Source organism: Hyla sarda, chromosome 12 (genome assembly GCF_029499605.1).
Source record: "Hyla sarda isolate aHylSar1 chromosome 12, aHylSar1.hap1, whole genome shotgun sequence".
Taxonomy (NCBI): Eukaryota; Metazoa; Chordata; class Amphibia; order Anura; family Hylidae; genus Hyla; species Hyla sarda.
In genome coordinates, this window is record NC_079200.1 from 18158610 (window position 1) to 18172156 (window position 13547).

General features: G+C 43.5%; 1 protein-coding gene across 6 annotated transcripts in view; it reads right to left on the bottom strand.

Moving 5' to 3' along the window:
* The window catches only part of CNTNAP1 (contactin associated protein 1), a 354100-nt gene that overhangs the window by 239138 nt on the left and 101415 nt on the right, over positions 1-13547 (bottom strand). The window contains exons 3-4 of one of the 6 annotated variants that reach the window (XM_056549086.1): positions 11011-11123; positions 7320-7511 (exon numbers count right to left, since the gene is read on the bottom strand). The exons of 3 other annotated variants lie outside the window; for them this stretch is intronic. The gene's annotated coding sequence lies outside the window, so the exon portion shown is untranslated. Of the gene's footprint in view, positions 1-7104; positions 7124-7319; positions 7512-11010; positions 11124-13547 lie in introns of those variants that run through there. 2 more of the 6 variants (XM_056549082.1, XM_056549089.1) reach the window with 2 other exon arrangements.

Here is a 13547-nt window from a genome sequence, read left to right on the forward strand (position 1 = left end):
AAGGGGGTACAGTATGTGGCAATAATATATTTAGAGGGTACAGTGGTAGGCAGTATTATATTCAGGGGGTACAGTGTGTTGCAATGATATATTTAGAGGGTACAGTGCGTGGCAGTTTTATATTCAGGTGGTACAGTATTTGGCAGAATTATAATGTGTTATTATGAATATTGTAATTATATAGAGGATGAGGATCTGCTGACAATGTGAGGAGCCTATGATGTCCGGGCATCAGACTCTGCAGAGAAGATGGAGCTGGAAGAAGTCCTGGCGTCTGGACCAGATAAAGAAGGAAAGGAAAGACAACAGAGAAGACATCACTCAGGTCACTGATATAATTGTGTGTTCTCCTGACTGTCCCATCAGCTCTGGAGTCACTTGTAAGTTTCGTAGTGATGATGGGTGACAATTTACCCCATTCTGTGGCTCTGCAGCTGTTTCAAAACGGCAACTTCCTTAATTCCTGAGTCTCTTCAGACATGATGGGAGTAGCAGCTTAGCAACAGCTGGAGAGCCACTTGAACCGAGGGGATTGGTGGGGGTCCCGGCAGTCTGACCCCCACCATAAAAATGGGCATCTTATTTAAAATGCCCGGGCCTATTTTTGGTCCCAGTCCAGCCCTGCCTGTCAGTCACTTAAATCACTGTGTATTCTCCTGACTGTGTCCCATCAGTGCTGTAGTCACTGATATCTTTGTGCGGCCGAGTAATAAAATTACTTTGCGTTTTCATTTTATATATTATGTAAATATTTTCATTTAGCTACAGACCTACCTATGCATGACAATTGACTAAGTTATACACAAAGCACTATGTACATGACATTAGCATTACCTATGCTAGACTGACTAGATATCACAGCATATTATACTGATAACTTTATACAAAGGCATTATTACTATTCTCTGTACCTGGCTGGTAACTGTCCCTGGCAGTGAGGCAGTGAGTACGCATCAGGGTACCTCCTATACAAATTACCATGGGTATAAAAGACATTGTCAAAAAATGTGCATCTAAGTGTAGGGCCCCAGCAGCTAAGGCATTCGGGTAGAAAGCCTCCGGCAGCCCGATCCAGGCCAAATGTGTTTATGTATGCAGTTGCAAGACTCAAAAACTTCATATGTCTAACCCTCCCAGTTATCCATACCCTTGTTAACAAAGGCGCCTGTAAGGACATTCTCACCAATGCTACATGGACTCGTCCCCAGTTATTTGTTTATTCCTCAGACCTGAGAAAGACATTCAGTATCAATGCCCCAGGAACTGTTTCTATCACCAGGCCCCAGTGGCCACTTTAATGTCGTCTGCCCTCCAGGACCGGGCGCCGAGGACGGCTGTTGTTAAGAGGGGGAGTTTGTGGTGACCCAGTACAGGAGTTGCACCCCTGTACTCTTGCTGCCCTGTCAGGCAGCCTCCATACAGTGACCCCTGGGCCCCCCCCCCCCCTGCACCTGTACCCTATGTATATTCCTAAGTGCCTGTGTTGTACAGTGTATTGCATATAAAATGTGTTATGCCTTTAAGACCTGTTGTCATGTGATTGTAACCCAGGAAGGTACCAGTTACATGTGACCTACAGGGTGACCTATGGGACCCGTCAGAGTCTCCCCCAGATAAGCCCTGGGTGGAGCCTCTGGTCTTTGAGATCCTTCTGCCTCTTGGGTAATTGCATCTGCCCTCATAACCACAGTATGGGCAACACTAATAGGTTGTAAGCCACTATGGTGCAATATACGCTATCATGTTACTGGCCCCCTGTATTTGTCATATCTGTGTGCAGCTATAATACTAGGCGACTACCCCCCCCCCCCTAATGAATAGTAGGGGTGTGTGCGGTTGTTCATTAGTATTTTGCACCTGTGTGACCTCTCCTTATATATAGCATTGTGGCTGATCTGCAGCATAATGGGAATAGGTGTCTAACCTGCCCTTGTATCAGTAACCAGTAAGTATGACCTCTTTTCTGTGAATTTTTTTTTTTTAGTAATTTTTGTCCCATTTTCTGTGCAATTTTCCATAGCTGAGACTTGGTGCAATCTAAACATTTGTCATGTCAAATTTCTTTTCCCAATGACAGTAACACTTTAAGTAATTTACTTAGTACAACCCACACATTTTTTTACAGGTAGACAACACCCCAACTGAGGCCTAAGAACCGCAAAGTAATTGTTTTCACAGCTGTATCGGACGTCACACGAATACATATACAGCATTACCTCAATATGTGCAAAGTCAGCAGAAGGTAAAGCGGCTGAACACAACCTTTATCATATTTCTGACCATCTCAAGGCCTGTACATTAATCATACACAGGGCGTGCCCGGCCGGGTGACAGGGTGAGTAAAAGCTTGACTTTAGTTATATGCCAAGAGTTTCAGCGCTTGCACCAAATGGAAGCAGAGTGCCACATATCACACGTCTCTCGCCTGCAATGTTCTTGCAAATGAATTCAGGATCTAAGTAGACAATCTATTTTGGGGCTTATATATTATTCATCAGGGAATTATATAACCAGCAATTTCCTAAGACAACTTTATGAAAAACAGAATTCAAGTTTTTAATAATACACTGGCAAAATAGGCAGCTGCCTAGAGTGCCCTCTAGAGTAAGATGCTGCTCTGCCCGCCGCAACTTAGCCAACCAGCATCTGAACCACCCCCTCACAGCCAGCACCACTCCCCCCCCATTGTGTTTGACCCCAATAGTAAGGTGGGTACAAGGGAGGCAGCAAAGTTATAATGTATACTATAATGTATATATGTACATAAAAACTTTATTTTATTTATTTACATAGTCTAAGCTAGTTCATCCAAAAGGAATACATACCTCCAATGGACACCACCAAAATGGCCTTTGTTAGGTGATTTTGGGGGGGGGGGGGGGGGGGGGCTATGGATATGTTCCCCAATTTATTCAGCAAACTGGTTGAAAAAGCCATAGCAATCTATTAAGAGGACAGAATCCCTGCAAGACATTGCTGTCTGGATTGTTGACTGCCATAGACCCAAATACAAGGTCAGGAGAACAATGGGGGGTATTTAGCAATTTTGCCTGTTGACAGTTTCTTTTTACCCTTTTTTTTTTCACTTTGGTTTTCGCGGACATGCACCAAATTTATCATTTGGTGCAAGTTGTTAGTAATTTTGGCTCAAATGCTGAAATCCACTGTTCACAGCTCCTTTTATACAGAACTTACCGCCACAGAGGACGCATATTTTCTTTTGTGGGGTTTATAGCCGCAATGTGAAATGGATTTTATTTTCAACTTGGGTAGTTTTATTTTTTTTGTTACTTTAGTGCAGTGGTCTTCAACCTGCGGACCTCCAGATGTTGCAAAACTACAATTCCCAGCATGCCCGGACAGCCGTTGGCTGTCCGGGCATTCTGGGAGTTGTAGTTTTGCAACATATGGAGGTCCGCAAGTTGGAGACCACTGCTTTAGTGCTTACTACGGATCGACCGATTATCGGTATGGCCGATATTATCGGCCAATAATCAAGATTTTGGGCATTATGGGTATCGGCAATTACCTTGCCAATAAGCCGATAATGACCCGCCCCCCGCACCGCCCCCACTGCACCGCGACCGCTGGTGTCGCTGCTTTCACATAAACATTTTTTTAATGTATTTTGACGCCTTTACATTTTCTGACATTGGTAAGTGTGTTTTCCATGTGCAAAATTTCTTGGCGGGGATTTGCGCCACCCCAAAAAACGGGATTTGGGCAAAATTGCGCCAAAGATCAATTGGCGCAAATGATGAATTACTGACTAAAGTTGAAATCACACACAGGACCGTGTGATTTTGAGAAAGTTGTAAAAATGACAGTGGAGAAGATGCGCCAAACTTTGGCACAAAAAGACACTGCGCCAAAGTATTGCGCCAAAGTTACGTGAAAAAAACACATACATCCTATGATAAATACCCCCCAATGTTACTACTCTTGCCCAGCTGTAGACAGAATGGGAGGACCAATGAAGTATGAACCTACCCTAAGTCAATTTAAATATCTGCCATTAGCTGTTAGCATAGAGAAAGCACAATATAACCCTTTCTATTCATGACGCCAGGGTGAGGGCTATTCTCTGTATGCTTGTCCTACCACTAACCTTCCCAAAAGCGATAGGGAAATAATTGATTGTCCACAACCGGAGATTTGCAGAAACTTGTCGGAACTTTTACTGAAGATTTTAGGCAATAATGAACAGGAACAGTCCATATAACAGAGTCTATTAGAGCTTGACAAGTGGTTGGGACCTCGTGAGCCTATTGAGCTTAAGAAGGTAATTGTTGCGGTGATCCACGGGATTTAGTGGACTAGATTCGGTCCAGTAGTCACACTAGCTTTAGCGGGTATTCAGATGTTAACTCACGGTTTAGTTTAGGCTGAGGCCGGCAGGTTTTAGGTCTAGTTTGTCATTGAAAGTTGCACAGATCCGTCCTGGTAGTCCGGCATCCACGAGAGCAGCAACCCAAGAGAGCAATAATTGGCTACAGCTCCCTTATATGGGCAGGGGCTGGACTTAAGCTCACTGGTCCATACAACTGTCAATCTCCTGTACAGAGAGTTATGGGTAAATTGTGACCCAAGGACCTCCAAAGGTCCTCCAACATACCAAAGAGGAATTAACATAGTCACATGACCGAAGGTCCTGCGACGCTAACAAGGTAAGTACTCTAATATACCTCACATTAAATATACACATTATCAAATATATATATATATTAACATCCTAACATTAGAAAATAAGGAGGCGACTAGGGGCTGTCCCACCTGGGGGACACTACCTGAACGTAGTAACTCTGACTTTGGGGACCACCACACTAGGTACGGTATGCAATACGGTACCGGGACACCACAGATATTTGTACTGGGACACTGCATATAGACAGCAATATCTTAGCAGCCTTAGTAATAATTAAAGAATTGAGCTAAATAAATTCTAAAGCAAGAAACCATATTTATGTGTGCAATGTGGTGGCCCCCTATAAGACCAATAACCATAAGGCTTAATGTAGGGCTTGGGACCCACATACGCCCAGGGGTGGGACCCCCAATTAGAAATGTATGCCATGGAAATATGATAAATATCTTTAATAACAGAACATTTCCATGCAAAACTTGGATGCAAATACAAAACAGGGGATACTTATCTAATTATATAAAGTGAAAATATTTACTCCAGATCATGCTCAGCGATCAAAGTGTCAAAAAGGCTGGGAAATCCACAGCATGCATGCCTCCTCCCTGCACCACCCCAGTCTGCCTTGATTCATGTACAGCTCAGTTTCTAACACTGAACCCTGCACATCAATCAGTCAAAGCTGGGCAGGGTGGAGGAGGGAGGAATCTTGCATGCTGTGGCCCACATAACCTCTTTGGCACTTGAACTGTGAGTGTGGTCTAAAGCTGACAGATTGACTTTAAGACCCCACCCAGCGGTCGCTCCACCCATTGAAGCAGGACAGACTCCCTTTGAACACCTGGCTAATGATGTAATGTCTCAGGCCACACTGCAACCTGGGAAAACCTGAGACAACACTTTGTATGCTGTTAAAAATAAACATCGGGGCAAAGATCACGTAAGAATTATGAGAACACCATGAAACAAAGACACTATATTATGAAGTACACTAACTTTACAGCCTCTGTAGCATAGTCTAATAAAAATAAAAATCCCGAACTACCCCTGAAAGTAAATGGGATTGAGCTGAAGTACAAGGCATAGCCACAATAAAACATATAAGAGTTCCCACTGTGTTTGGGTTTACGCGTATATTTACGTCCTGCGCCGGCTCCAGCGATATGAAGCGGGGTCGCGCTGCGACCCCGCATCACATCGCGTCGGTCCCGGCGCTCATCAACGGCCGGGACCCACGGCTAATACCACACATTGCCGATCGCGGCGATGTGCGGTATCAACCCTTTAGAAGCGGCGGTCAAAGCTGATCGCCGCTTCTAAAGTGAAAGTGACCCGGCTGCTCAGTCGGGCTGTTCGGGACCGCCGCGGTGAAATCGCGGCGTCCCGAACAGCTTACAGGACACCGGGAGGGACCTTACCTGCCTCCTCGGTGTCCAATCGACGAATGACTGCTCCGTGCCTGAGATCCAGGCAGGAGCAGTCAAGCGCCGATAACACTGATCACAGGCGTGTTAATACACGCCAGTGATCAGCATGAGAGATCAGTGTGTGCAGTGTTATAGGTCCCTATGGGACCTATAACACTGCAAAAAAAAAAAAGTAAAAAAAAAGTGTTAATAAAGGTCATTTAACCCCTTCCCTAGTAAAAGTTTGAATCACCCCCCTTTTCCCATGAAAAAAATAAAACAGTGTAAATAAAAAAAATAAACATATGTGGTATCGCCACGTGCATAAATGTCCGAACTATAAAATATATCATTAATTAAACCGCACGGTCAATGGCGTACGCGCAAAAAAATTCAAAAATCCAAAAAAGCGTATTTTTGGTCACTTTTTATACCATTAAAAAAATGAATAAAAAGTGATCAAAAAGTCCAATCAAAACAAAAATTGTACCGATAAAAACTTCAGATCATGGCGCAAAAAATGAGTCCTCAAAGCCTGTACGTGGAAAAAAAAAAGTTATAGGGGTCAGAAGATGACATTTTTAAACATTTTCCTGCATGTAGTTATGATTTTTTCCAGAAGTACGACAAAATCAAACCTATATAAGTAGGGGATCATTTTAACCGTATGGACCTACAGAATAATGATAAGGTGTCATATTTACCGAAATATGCACTGCGTAGAAGCGGAAGCCCCCAAAATGACAAAATGGTGTTTTTTCTTCGATTTTGTCGCACAATGATTTTTTTTTTCCGTTTCGCCGGCAATTTGTTGGGTAAAATGACTAATGTCACTGCAAAGTAGAATTGGTGACACAAATATAAGCCATAATATGGATTTTTAGGTGGAAAATTGAAAGGGTTATGATTTTTAAAAGGTAAGGAGGAAAAAACGAAAGTGCAAAAACTGAAAAACCCTGAGTTGTTAAGGGGTTAATGTATACATTCTTAACTCTTGAACAGGATTAAAAGGATTTTGCTGTGTGCCATGTCAGAATCTGTTTCCCAATGACTTACATTGTAAAAAGACCACCACTTGTATTGCTGGATACAATAGCGCAGACTTCTACACTATTGTATATAAGAAAGAAGAAGAAAAAACAATAAATAGAAACCAATTACATTTTTATATAAAACAGTGTGAAGTCAGGCTTGGCTGATTGGTGGGGTGCCGGGTACGAGGACCCCATTGACCTGATATTGATGGCCTATTCTAAAGAAAAGAGTAGTACCTCAGTAAAGCTGTGTCAGCTGCCACCGTATTTTTCACATGTCGGAAATTCTGCTATTTCACTTAAATTCCATTCTGCAAAGCTTGCTGCGGAATTGAAGCAGATTTTCGGCAGAATTTCAGTGTGCTAAAAACACAGAAATCTCCTGAAATTCAAAGCCTCAACAAGTTCGATGAGATTCCTCCCAGAATTCTGAAAAATTAAAAGACATGTTCAATGTTTTTGCAGAATCCGGAAAACAGACAGAGGAATCCCCCTTCAACTCAATATGCAATACATTTTCGGGAGTTACCGAGCAGAATTTTCCAGCGGAATTCCACCTGTAAATTTCATCGTGTGAACATAGCCTTTTCTGTTTTGCGGATTCTAAAGATATTCTTTAAAGGGGTACTCTGGTGGAAATTTTTTTTTTTTTTTAAATCAACTGGTGCCAGAAAGTTAAACAGATTTGTAAATTACTTCTATTAAAAAAAATCTTAATCCTTCCAGTACTTATTAGCTGCTGAATACTACAGAGGAAATTCTTTTAGTTTCTGAACACAGAGCTCTCTGCTGACATCACGAGCACAGTGCTCTCTGCTGACATCTCTGTCCATTTTAGGAACTCTCCAGAGTAGGAGAAAATCCCCATAGCAAACTGCTCTTGACTGTTCCTAAAATGGACAGAGATGTCAGCAGAGAGCACTGTGTTCCCCACCAAAAAAATTTCCTCTTTAATATTCAGCAGCTAATAAGTACTGGAAGGATTAAGATTTTTTAATAGAAGTAATTTACAAAACTGTATAACTATCTGGCACCAGTTGATTTAAAAAAAAAAAAAAAAAGTTTTCCACTGGAGTACCACTTTAATGCATTAAATGTGAATCAAGTGCTGGACAGTTTTGTAAATGCATTTTTCTGTATGCAATCAATTTCTTGCATAACCAAGGTTTTCTAAAGTGAAAGTGGTTACCATTACTTGCTTATATTGTACAGTTAAATGATGCTTTGGTCACATGCTACTCCTAGCAAATCATTGCAGGAGAAAGTCCCTTGTCCAACCTCTCTTCTTTCCTAGGAGAGAAGGAAGACCTAAACCTGTTAGAAATGGGTTTGGCCAAAGTAACATCTCCTAACCCTGCACTTGTTCAGAGTTCTAATCTGCCAGCAAAGTGTACATTTCCTAGTGCCTGCTATTGTTAGGAATATCTACACTAAGGCCATATGTCTTACACCTAAGTCTACAATCAAGTCACAGTTCCTGCTCTTGTCCCTGTTCATGCTGAGGGTATTGCTCTAGAAAATTCCTGTCTTTGATGGGGAGAATTTGGTTTTCGTAAGAGAGAAGTTGTTGAACATGGGCCTCTCTAAATTACACTGATCTATTGGCCTACATTCGGGTCAGTGCTGCCTGTCTTCCACATCAGGAAGACTTCCCTGGATGTACCTTTCCAAGGCGTGCGTCACAGATTCCCACCAAAGAGTGAGTAAAGTGAAGTCTACTTGAACCAAGCTGTGAAGATCCCTTCCAGTAGTTTCGGTGATTTAGGACTGAGAACTTGAGAACCAAAGAACATTAAAGTGGTATTATGGTTTTATACATCTTATCCCGTATCCCCAGCAGCGGTGCAGTGCAGCTCCCGGCATTCTGAGCCGGGCGCTGCTTCTGAGATGTCACGGTCATGCCCCCTAGTGACACCACGCCCCCTCCATTCATGTCTATGGGAGGGGGCATCACGCCCCCTCCCATAGACATAAATGGAGGGGGCGTGGCGTGACTTCACTAGGGGGCATGACCGTGACATCACGTCCCTGTCTTGGAAGCAGTGCCTGGCACAGAATGCCGGGGGCTGCACAGAGATTGTGTGGGGTCCCCAGTGGCGGGACCCTTGCGATCATACATCTTATCCCCTATCCTTTGCATAGGGGATAAGATGTATAAACCCAGAATACCCCTTTAATATCTGCATATACATCTGCATTAGACATTACATATACACATGCTAAGGAAGCACATAATGATAATAAAAGGGACAGTAAACAAATATCCATTCTTCTGACTCAAAGTATCTGTAGTTCATTAGATTTGGTAAAGTTGTTTCATGGAATCCCAGTGTCCAGAGGTTTCATTCCTGCACTTTGTTGACAAAAGGTTTGGGATCACGGAGGAACATTGGGCTAGTAGTTACCACTCTGTGACCTGATATGTATAGTGAGGACTACTACCCAGCATAACCCTCATCATTTCCCCTAGTGGCTATGACATAGGCTATCAATATTGTCTCAGAAAACCCCTTTTAATATAATAACGGTAGACTTTATCAGATTTCCCCTTGTAAACGTTTAGTGCTCCAGTTATAAACGTGTACATGTTGTGGTGGAAGGCCAGCTGTTAGTACAAACCACAATCTACACTACCACAATGATCCGTCATGCCACCACTTCTCGGTTTTCTTTACTTTATCTACTTCACCAGATGTTGTTTTTGAAACAGAGAGAAAGAGACGTTTCCATTGACACTCCTACCTGGCCAACAAACCGCAGGTTTACTGGTTTTACAGGACCACTACAATTATCTGAAACAGAGGGTCAATGTTTATCAAGGTTTTTTTGATGGGCAGATAGCTCCATTGATAGTGAGCTTTTTAGGCCTTAGATAGCTAGCTTAGCCTACAGCTATTCCTCGTGACCTTTCCATAAACGTTCATGTTTTCTGAATGTAAAGTAGGGAACCAGTCATGACAGAGACCTTTGGCAGCTGCTTATACTGGTGTAGGGTGCCTCCCCATATCTATTTGTATTACAGTGATCCCCCAACCTACAATGGCCCCAACATACGATCATTTCAACATACGATGGCCTCTCAGAGGCAGCATCAACATACAATGCTTTTGTATGTCGGGGCCATGGCATAAACGGCTATCTGGCAGCGCAGACTGCTTCAGCTTCTGCCAGATAGCCATTCAATGTGCCCTGTGTGGTGCGGTGAGTGTCACTTACCTGTCCCCGACGTTCCGGACCGTCCTCTTTGTTGCATGGCCGTCGCTCTCCTTCGTCGTCATTACGTCGCTGCGGACACCGTCCCGTCATCCAATAGGAGTGGCGAGCTCAGCGACGACGGCGATGGAGAGCGAAGTTCCAGGGCAGTGGTGACCGTCCGGGGCGGCAGGGACACCCCGGGGACGTGATGGCGGCGATGGAGAGCGACGATCCAGGGCAGCGGTGACGGTCCGGAGCGGTGGAGATACGCGAGTTTAACTTTCTATATTATTATTGCACGGATCCCTCAACATAAGATGGATTCAATAACGATGGTTCATTTCGAACGAATTACCATCGTATGTTGAAGGACCACTGTATTTCTCCTTTGAGAAAAAGACAAAACACGGGGGTGCTCCCTAGTGTAGACATTTCGATGGTCAGGTACCCACCACCATCTCATCTATGGTGTCTACTAACCTATAGAAAATATATGCAAATATTGTATGCTGTTTCGGGGACCCAATCCAGATTCCTGCCAAAAGTTAGCACCAAAACACAGTTGAAAGTTTTGTGCATCTGGTGTGGTGGTGATGTTTTCTGTCTAGAGATTCAGCAGAGCTCACCAGACCCGTTTTTCACCATTCCATTGTCTTATTATCCTCTTATTATTCAATTGCGTACTCAACTATAATTTTTATGTTTCTAGCACCTATATTTCTCTCATAAATACCTTATTTCTGCTCACTTAGTTTTTCATCCTTTTCTTTGGAAGGGGCATGTCTTCACTCTGCATTACACAGCTTTCTCCCCGAGTCTGCTGTGCTGTGTCTCTTTATCCAATCACTGCAGGCTGCTCTGTAACCTCCTCCTCTCTAGTTTTCAAGCTGAAGTCTGATAGGACAGGAGTAAGCACAGAGGAGTGCTAGTCCTGCCCTCTCTTACTGAACTTTTGTCCCTGCCTGTGCTTCAGCTGGGACAAAGATGATGCTGCAGCCACAGAGGATTATGTCCTGGATGGAATGGCAACCCATAGTGGTCTTTTTTTTATAAGCCATGATTTCTATAAAAAGGAAAGACACTTTTCTTATGAAACATATTAGAAAGGTTAATGTTTTGCAAAGATGAACAACAAATCCAGCACTGTTCACTTGCGATCCAAAAACCTTGTCTTTATTGAACGTATTCACGCAGGATACAAACAGGAGATAAAACTCTTCTGACACGTTTCGTGCAGTCAGTGCTTAGTCTGGAGGGGCAAGCTGTGCATAACTAGCTTGCCCCCTGACTGGTGAGCAGTAAGAGGTTAAGAAATATACAGGCAAGGTTTTTAGCCCCCTCCCCCGCCTGTAAAACTTGCCAATGGCTACAGTGGTATGTCCCATGGGTGGGGGGGAAGGAGTGCACCAATCAGGGGTTTAATAGTTTCCCGGGCTTTCAGAGGCCCTCCCCTGGGTATTTATAGCTGTGGTGCCTCCCTTCCCCCCTCAATCTGCCCAGGACCCAGAGTTTTGCCCTCCCTCCCTCCCTTTTTTTTTTGTATCTGTTTATTGTAAGTCCCAGCTTGGCGGTAAGAAGACGGTGAAAGCGGGGTCAACCCGGGGTAGACCTCCACACAGGACGGTGTGGCAGCACCTCTCGGGTTGGTAAGAAGCCAATCGGTGTCTTTGTTACAGTTAAATTGTTATTTATATAAGTAATTTTATAAATAAAGCTGTGGCCGATCCCCACCCACGGAAAAGTTAAATTGTTGTTGTGTCAGTTATTATTTAAGTATTTATTGTAGTAAGGGGGAGGGGTAGTTATAGCCTGCTAGGAGCTAATTGTGTCTCAGCAGTCATAGAATTCTAGGAGTCATTCTATGACTAAGCGCTGACTGCGGGAAACGCGTCAGAGGAGTTTTGTCTCCTGTTTGTATCCTGTGTGAATACGTTCAATAAAGACAAGGCTTTTAGATTGTATCCTGTGTTGGGCCGACGGCGATTCCGTCAGTTTCCGTGCACTGGCGTGCGATAGCAGGAAGGGGTGAGCTGTTCTTTTGGAGTATCTAAGTGCCCATTTAAAGGTGTAGAAAAATGGTTCACCTACACCACCATCATTGATAAATTCCACCCCCATGTGTCTCCTTGTCCTAGCAGCATTGAACAGTGCCAGCATTTGGAAAATGAATTCCAGCAGACACATTACCTTTAAAGGAAATCTGTCATCAGTGTCACCTGCACTAACCAGTCAGTATAGAACATTAGTGCAGGTGATACTTACCTTGTCCCGTTCCGTGCAGTCGTTCTCCAAGAATCCTCTTCGGTATCTTCAGCTCCGACTTGGAGCATGGGCGGAGCTTTGTGACCTCTGCTGTTCTCTGCTAGGTCCCGCTGCAAGCAAACAGCAGCAGTGATGTCACTAAGCTCCGCCCATGCTCCAAGCCGGGCCCGAAGCTGAAGATACCAAACCTGTTGCATTTTTGCTTTCATTTTCAGGTAGTTAAAATCTTGATACAGTAAATACTTATTTAAAACAGTAAAATTATATTATTCCTGAAACATATTTATCAGAGTCAGAGCCCGAACAGGAGTCAGACTGTGGAAAAATATATGAAATGGAACTTTGGCTTACAGGCTCCAGAGTCGCTGAGTGTGGGCGGCCGTAATTGTGACATCACACCTTCCCCCCTCCATTCATGTCTATGGGAGGGGGCACCATCACACACCCTCCCATAGACATGAATGGAGGGGGCATGCATGACGTCACAACCACGGCTGCCAGAACCCAGCGTTCTGAACATAATGATCAAAATGCAGGGGTGCCAACATGGAGATCGCAGGGGGGGGGGGGCTATCCTATTGATAAGGGATAAAATGTCTAGGGGCAGAGTACCCCTTTAAGCTTCCTGAGGGCTGGGAATAAATCTGTAAAAATATTAGACCAACATACGTAGGAAATAATTAAAGTTTTCAGAAATAGTCCAAACACTGCTTAAGTTCAGCTTCGACATCAAACAAACCTTAGGTTAAAAACCCACAAACCCAACAACCAGATTCTGCAGTCACAATCATAAGGGAAGCAATATTCGATCCTAAGTCTAATAGGTGATAAACATGTTTATAAGACTTATGTGGGACCGTGTGCTACTATCGGGTTAGCAGGAAATCTTATTTTTGGCAGCTAACCAGAAAATTAAAGCTTTTCTCTGAAAAAGAGCAAAAAAAAAAAAAAAATGCAACAAGAAGTAACTTTGAGGCAATATAATAATAAGAAAAGCCATAGGAATAA